Below are 7,629 nucleotides of genomic sequence, written 5' to 3'. Positions count from 1 at the left end.
CACGGATTTAACTTGAATTTCCCTGATGATTACTGATGTTGAGTGATTTTTCACGTTTTTGGGCATTTGTATATCTTCTTCTCAGAGATGCCTGTTCATGTTATTTTCCCACTTTTTAATGAAGTTGCTCCTTTTTTTCTTGCTAATTTGTTTGAGCTCTTTGTAGATTCTGAATGTTATTTCTTTGTCAGATGTTTTACAAATATTTTCTCCCATAATATAGGTTGTCTAATTGCTCTGTTGACTATTTATATTGCTGTGAATAAGCTTTTTTATTTTAATTAAGTCCCACTTACTTATGTTTGTTTTTGTTGCATTTACTTTTTAGGTTTGAGCTATAATTTCTTTGCCTGGGCCAGTGTCCAGTAGAATTTTTCTTAGGTTTTATTCTAGGATTTTTATGATTTCAGGACTGACAAAAATCAAAAATCTTGAGATTTTTGTTTGTTTGCTTTGTTTTTTTGTTTATTTGTTTGTTTTTGTTTTTGTATATGGTGAGAGACAGGGATCATGTTTCTTTTTTCTGTATGTGATTGTCTAATGTTACCAGCACCACTTGTTGAATAGAGTGTCCTCTCTTCAGTGTATGTTTTTTACTGCTTTTTGGAAGAGCAGATGATTATAAGTATTTGGTTTTATTTCAGTACTTTCTATTCTGTTCTATTGGTCCATGTGTCTCTCCTTGTACCAGCACCATGCTGTTTTGATTACTATTGCCTTGCAGTATAATTTGAGGTCAGATAATTTGATGCCTTCAGCTTTGCTCTTTTTGTTTAGGATTGCCTTGGCTATCCAGGCTCTTTTTTTTATGCCATACAAATTTTAGATTTTTTTTTTTTCTAATTCTGTGAAAAAAGATGTTGGCAGTTTGATAGGAATTGCATTGAATCTGCAGATTACTTTGGATAGTATGGTCATTTTAATAATGTTAATTCTTCCCCAATTGATATATTTTTAGAATTACAGTTCTGGCATACTATAAACATGTAATAAATATCTTATGGTATAACTGATAACAGCAACACAAAATTCTCCTTACAAGAACTTCAGTGTCTTGGTTTGGGTGCTCTTTAAAGTAGATTCTGGCATAAGGACTTAAATGTAGTTTATTTGGTAAGTTGAAGAAACAACTGACAATGAGAAAAGTGACATAACAGAATGCAAGATGGCCAATAAAATTGTATGGGATAACAATGTGTATTTACTTGCAAATGCATATGTTTAAATACTAAGTTCCAATGAGATGATACTAAGAGGTAGAAACTTTAGAGGAGTGGTTGGTTTATGAGAGCAGAACTTTTATGATCTGAATACCATTAAAAAAGATACAAGAGAATTATCTTCTTTCACCATGTGAGAATACAAGGAGACTATAGCAGTCTACAACCCAGAAGAGGTTACTCACTAGAATGCAACCATGCCGGCACCCTGATCTCTTCTTCCCAGTCTCCACAACTGTGAGAAATAAATTTCTGTTGTGTCTAACCCAACTAATCTATAGCACTTTGTCACAGCAGCCTGGAGTGACTAAGACACAGGGCATGCAATGGAGCTAATTGCCAGAGTGGATTACTGAAACTTCATCTTGTGAGAAGACAATGAAAAATGATACAAAACACAAACATCTGAACTATCCCACCTGAGGAGAAGAAGCTGTGGTATCTTAGACACCAAGTCAATAGTAGGAAGCTTCTTCCTGTGGGTGGGGAGTAGAGAGCATTTTCACTCAGCACTTTCTCAAGCAGAGGTTCCTTCTGTGGTACCAGAAAAAAACTCAGGCAAATACAATATGTGGACAGTTGGAAGTTAGCTGAAAAACATTGATATGATAAAGTTTGGTGACATGAAGGAGATACCAACTAAATGAGTGTCTTTTGGCACTCCTCATTGAAGTGAGAACCTTAAAATTGCTCCAAAATAGAATTTTTATACTTGAAATTACTTAAAACAGATATAGATGGCTCTGAAGGTCAATGATCCAAACTAATCATAAGTCCTGAGAAGTTTAAGTTCTATAATGAAATATTCCATAATTTTTTTGTTTAAACAAACTAATTCATAAAACCAGCCTTAATATTCAGGTAATTAAATATCTGAAACCACTTAATTTGAGTTATTTATGCTTTTGTGAATGTTCTGTTCATGCCTAGAATAACCTTTGTGATGCCTAATCTAAGATATCTTCCATATTTTTTCTTCCAAAATGAAACAATACTATTTGTTGGGTACTAGATTTACTAATTAAAAAAAGAATAATAAGTGTAACAACCTTGAACTAAATTAAAAACAAAAATTAAAATAAAAGTATACAACTCGTTGATAGCATGGATGTGAGATTAATAACAAATGAAAGATTTCTTTAGTATTTAAGTAAAATCTTGAAAGGAAATATTTTAGACAATTTTTTGGAAGAAATTAACTTGAGGTATTATTTTGTTTTTGTTTTGTGACTTGTTGAAATTTTTGTTTTTGTACACGTTTTAAATGTAATTCCTAACTACAGAAACTTATTGAAAGGAGAAAGTGGTTTTCATGTGAAAGATAAATGAATGTTTTATCCATTCCCATATAATTTACTACAAAAATAATAAGTAATGCAAATATATTTACAACTTCTGTAGAAGTGAATATGTGAAGGTATGGCATTTATCACTTTCATTAATAACTGACCAATAACCTTGTTTCATATACCATGACATATCTCTAACATGTGGCAGGCTAGAAATAGAGAAAAAGTAGCTTATTTTAGTAGTATTCTCTTTCTTGCCAAAAGGAATTTCTCCTCAACAATAAGAATAGATTCCTAACAAGAACATTATTAATGGTGTTGAATCTCTTGTCTTGCCTGTTTTTAAGGATTTGGGCAGCTTAACTGATAAAGTATATACCAAATTGCACATACGCATTCATAACTTAAGAAAGCATATCTGTAATACATTACTTTGTTTTTGTAATTAAAGAAAATGCTCAAGTCAACAAAACTTGTTTGAACTGAAGTAACAATTTATTCTAGTTTTATTCAAGCACTATAAATAGTGTATTTTTATATGCCTAGCACTCTGCTCAATAATCTGAATGAAACACTGCTGTCTGAAACTCTGTCCCTATTCTCCAGGAAGCTACGACTCATTTGGCGACAACAAAACATCAATATATAAAACAATTTGAGTTGACCATGGAGCTGCTTTTAATCAGCCTAACATAGTTGCTGGAAGCATCTACTGAATTAGTTTTGTTCAGTCACAAGTTCAATTCCAAGCTTAACATCATTGCCCTTGCTGATGTGGCTCTGAGCCAGGGTAGGCAAGAGGCTAACAAAATTTGTCCAATTTACTCTAAGCAATTTGATTTAACTGGCAGTTGTTACCTTTGTGTCCCATTTCCTGACAGGCAGATTTAGAGCCTTGCAATATCCAGTCAGGCTGCATGCCAGGGTGTCAGGACCTGACTGAAACTGCCCTGGCTCTCCCTACTGTAATCTCTATCAACAGCAAACAGATTAACATTTCACAGTCAAAACACAGGGCAGTGGCTAAAACCCCAAGTACTGGATTTTGTGTGTGAAAGAAGATCTTCACTTAATAGGACAATAAAGTAAAAGATCTTTCTTGTGTTCCAAACCTGAAAAGAGGGAAGAGATTTCTCCCAGAGTTTAAAAGTATATATATAGCTAATATTTTAAATGGGTGGTGTGCGTGCATAAATACAAAATCTAAATCTTAAATCACCAATTGCAATGGCTCAGAAGTGGATTTTGTTCATTCAGAAGACATGTGACTACATGAAGCATGAAAATGTAGCTGAGAATGTTCAAAAGAAATGGTGTGTGATTGGTTATTCTTTTGTCTAGTTGTGCAGTGCTTATTTACATTTGTCTGTGTTTGCAATAAGGCTAAAATGTTTTTTCAAATTATGAAAATGTGTATCTTTTTTAAAGGGTATCTCTATTCCATATACATAACTCACTGATGAAATGATGATAAACCAGTACATGCTCTGTAGAATCATTCTTCTTTTCCAAAATTAGAATTGGCTTTCTCACGTCATCTCACGATCGTAAGAATGTAGGTCATAAAGATCTATGGACCAGGAACATGGTTACTCAACATAAAATGTTGAGTAAATCATCTAGTAAATATTTTTGTAACTATATTTTCAACAGGTTTTATACCATCTATATGAGTCTATCCTGTTCTAATTCCCTCTCCCTTTTCTGACATTCCTGGGTGTTTCTAGTACATTCTAGAATTGATATCATTTTAAATTTTCCAATAAAATAGATCTAATGAATATGTAAGTAAGCATGGTTTGCTGTTGCAAATATCAAATAATTATATATTAATATAAAAATAATTTCAGAAACAGTTCTTGCTAAGAGTAATGGTCTAAAATTTGATTATAATTTTTCATATTATTTCTTAACATATATATCCAAATATCCAATCACAACCTTTCAAGGAATCTTCACTTTGAGTGGTGGTACATTTGTCTTCTAGAGTTGCTAAAGCATACTACAATTTTGATGGCTTAAAATAAATAGAAATTTTGTTATCTCACAGTTCTGGAAATGTCTAGAAGTCTGAAATCAAAATGCAAGCAGGGCCACTCTGCCTCCCAGGAAGGAATTCTTTCTTGTCTCTCCCAGTTGCTCCTGGCTCTAGGTGTTCATTGTTTTGCATAAGCTAGATCTCTGCTTTCATCTTCATATGGCCTACTCCCCTGTGTCTTTGAATGTTAAATTTCCCACTATCTTTCTCTTATAAGGATATCTGTCATTGAGTTTGGGATGATCCCTTCATAAATCCAAGATTAACTCATCTCTAGTACCTTAACTGAATTATATCTATAGCAGCCTTGTAACAGTCACAAGTTCCTGGTGGATATAAGTTTTGGTGGAAAATAATTCAATCTACCCGAGTAAATATTATAAAGGGACATCTATTTTACTGTAGAAAGAAATTTTAGTATCACAACTAGTTATGTTAGTAAATTTAGAAAATGTCTATACATCAGCCAGAGTATGAAGAAAAATGAGAAAATAAAACACTATGATAAGGACTATAGGATATTTATATTCTTGCAACTATAAGTGAGGTGACAGTTAAGATTTAAACACATATAGACATAATAAGTCATACAGAAACCCTCCCCACTTCCTGATTATGATAATATGCAGAAAATGTACATGGAATCAGTTATAATTAAAAGAAAAGCAACATGTGGATTAGCTATCTTAAACATGGAAGGGAAAGACAGGTAAGTTTCAAAGCAGTGTATGTGGCAAAACATCAGATTACAAGGAAAATATTTTGAATAACAAATTTATTATGAAATTGTAAAACTGATAAATTTCCCACTGACTTGGTTCATATTCATTAGAAATAAATTAAGTATTTGTGGATCTATGTTGTCTTTCCTGTCTTGTCTAATAGTGGAAAAAAATAACTAGAGTAAGATGATTAATTACAAGTAATGAGAATGTTGAATCTGAAAAGGTGGTCACGCATATCACCCACTTTATCACTTCACGAAGAACATGTATAGAAAAGGAAGGAGATTTGCATAACATTCTTGCATTACACTGCATTTTCCTCTACATTTGAATTCTATTTGTGATAAGACTAATTTTGGTGAGGATCTTGTTCTTTTTAGATGAAGTAGACCAATTAACCATATGCAGATATTTAACTATAAGTTTTCTCAAGAAGTTGTAACCCTGACTCCCATCATTCTGATTGATGCAGGTGTAAAGTTGCTTCAATATTATCCAAATTTCTGGTTATACTTGAGAACCTGTCGATCTTTCTAAGGGGAGGAATTATGAGAAAAACAAATGAACTTGTTCCAGAATACAAATTTGTTCTAGAATACTGATCTGAGTCAGAAAAATTCAAGTTGAAAACTAAGTAACCTAATTGTCACACAATAACTTGCTCGACAAATTACATATTGAGTGACTATATTCCTAATCTATAGAGACTATAAATTGATTTCTCATAATAGTCAGATAATGCGAGAAAATGAATCTTAATTTTGTTAAGGCTCTACCATGGATCAAGTTGTACTAATATAGATGAACCACAATCAGTGATGTTGTTGGTAGAAAAAAAAGAGAAACAGAAATTAATGAACTCCAATGCATTGCTTATTGCTAAAAGAACATCATATAACACAATTTCTGTTTAAAAAGACAAATAATTTAAGATATCCAAATAAAAAAGAGTGCAAATCCATCAAGAGAAAGTAGGATATAATCATGACTTTGAACTTCTCACTAGACTAAATAATAAAGATTATTTTAATTGGAAATTTGGGTTAAATATTTTTTTACGGACCTTTCATTAAAAAAAGTACACTCTCATTCATTAACATATTTGAGGTAGGAAAATGATTCATTAGTCATTTTCCTTGCTAAAAATCTCCCTAATGAGAACAAACTGTGGTTCCAGTATTATTTTTGTGTTATTAAAATGTGTACTAACTTATTTTTACATATAAATATTTTGTATTTAAAATATTAATTACAGGCAAAAGAGCAGACTCTACCACATTAAAGACATCACATTCAGAACTAATAGTAGATTGGGGGCGTTACTCGTGCTTCATGGAGATCTTGGGAAAGCAAAATGGAGGGATGTGTGTCTAAACTCTTGGTCTGCAACCTGGCCTAATGCGGGAAGCTTGAGGAGTTGAAGGAGAGGATCCTGGCCAATAAATCCCTGACTACTAAAACTGACCAGGACAGCAGAATTGTATTGCATTGGGCATGCTCAGTTGGATACCGAAATTGTTGAATCTTTGTTGCAGCTTGGAGTGCTAGTGAATTATAAAAACGATGCAGCTTTGTCTGCTCTTCATATTGCTATTTCTGCTGGCTGGGATGAGATAGTAAAAGCCCTTCTGGGAAAAGGTGCTCAAGTGAATGCTGTCAGTCAAAACGGCTGTACTCCCCTGCATAATGTGGCTTCCAAAAATAGACAGGGAATTACTGTCTTGTTACTAGAGGGTGGGGCTAATCCAGATGCTAAAAACCATTATGAGGGTACAGCCGTCAACCTGGTAGCAGCCAAGGGTAACCTGAAGATGATTCATATCCCTCTGTACTATAAAAGCATCCACAAACATCCAAGGCATCGAGGGCAGCGCTCCTCTATACTAGTCTGTGATGAGTAGAGGGTGGAAGAAGCAAAACTGTTGGTGACCCTCTAGTAACAAGGAGCAAGCATTTATACTGAGAATAAAGAAGAAAAGACCTCTGCAAGTGGCCAAAGGTGGCCTGGGTCTAATACTCAAGAGAATGGGTGGAAGGTTAAGCAACTGACTACATTCTCAGTTTGTGTTGTTGTTGTCCCCAGTGTCCTGAAAACTAATATACTTGTATGCAAGACATCATCTATCAATGATGCAATTTTCTCACATGCAAGGTCTTTTTTTTTTTTTTTTTTGAGTTAGAGTCTCACTCTATCACCCAGGCTAGAGTGCAGTGGCACGCCCCTGACCACCACAGCCTCTACCTGCTGGGCTCAGGCAACCCTTCCGCCTCAGCCTTCCAAGTAGCTGGAACTACAGGCGTGCACTATCACACCTGGTTAATTTTTTGATTTATTGTAGAGAGAGGTCTCACCAAGT

General features: G+C 33.9%; 1 pseudogene; it reads left to right on the top strand.

Moving 5' to 3' along the window:
• The first annotated feature begins 6,626 nt into the window (after positions 1-6,626).
• Positions 6,627-7,321, top strand: LOC103254597 (annotated as a pseudogene).
• Positions 7,322-7,629: the final 308 nt, after the last annotated feature.

This window comes from Carlito syrichta, unplaced genomic scaffold (genome assembly GCF_000164805.1).
Source record: "Carlito syrichta isolate Samal-C Ts95f unplaced genomic scaffold, Tarsius_syrichta-2.0.1 Scaffold286963, whole genome shotgun sequence".
Classification (NCBI taxonomy): domain Eukaryota; kingdom Metazoa; phylum Chordata; class Mammalia; order Primates; family Tarsiidae; genus Carlito; species Carlito syrichta.
This window is presented reverse-complemented; position numbering and strand designations above follow the sequence as displayed.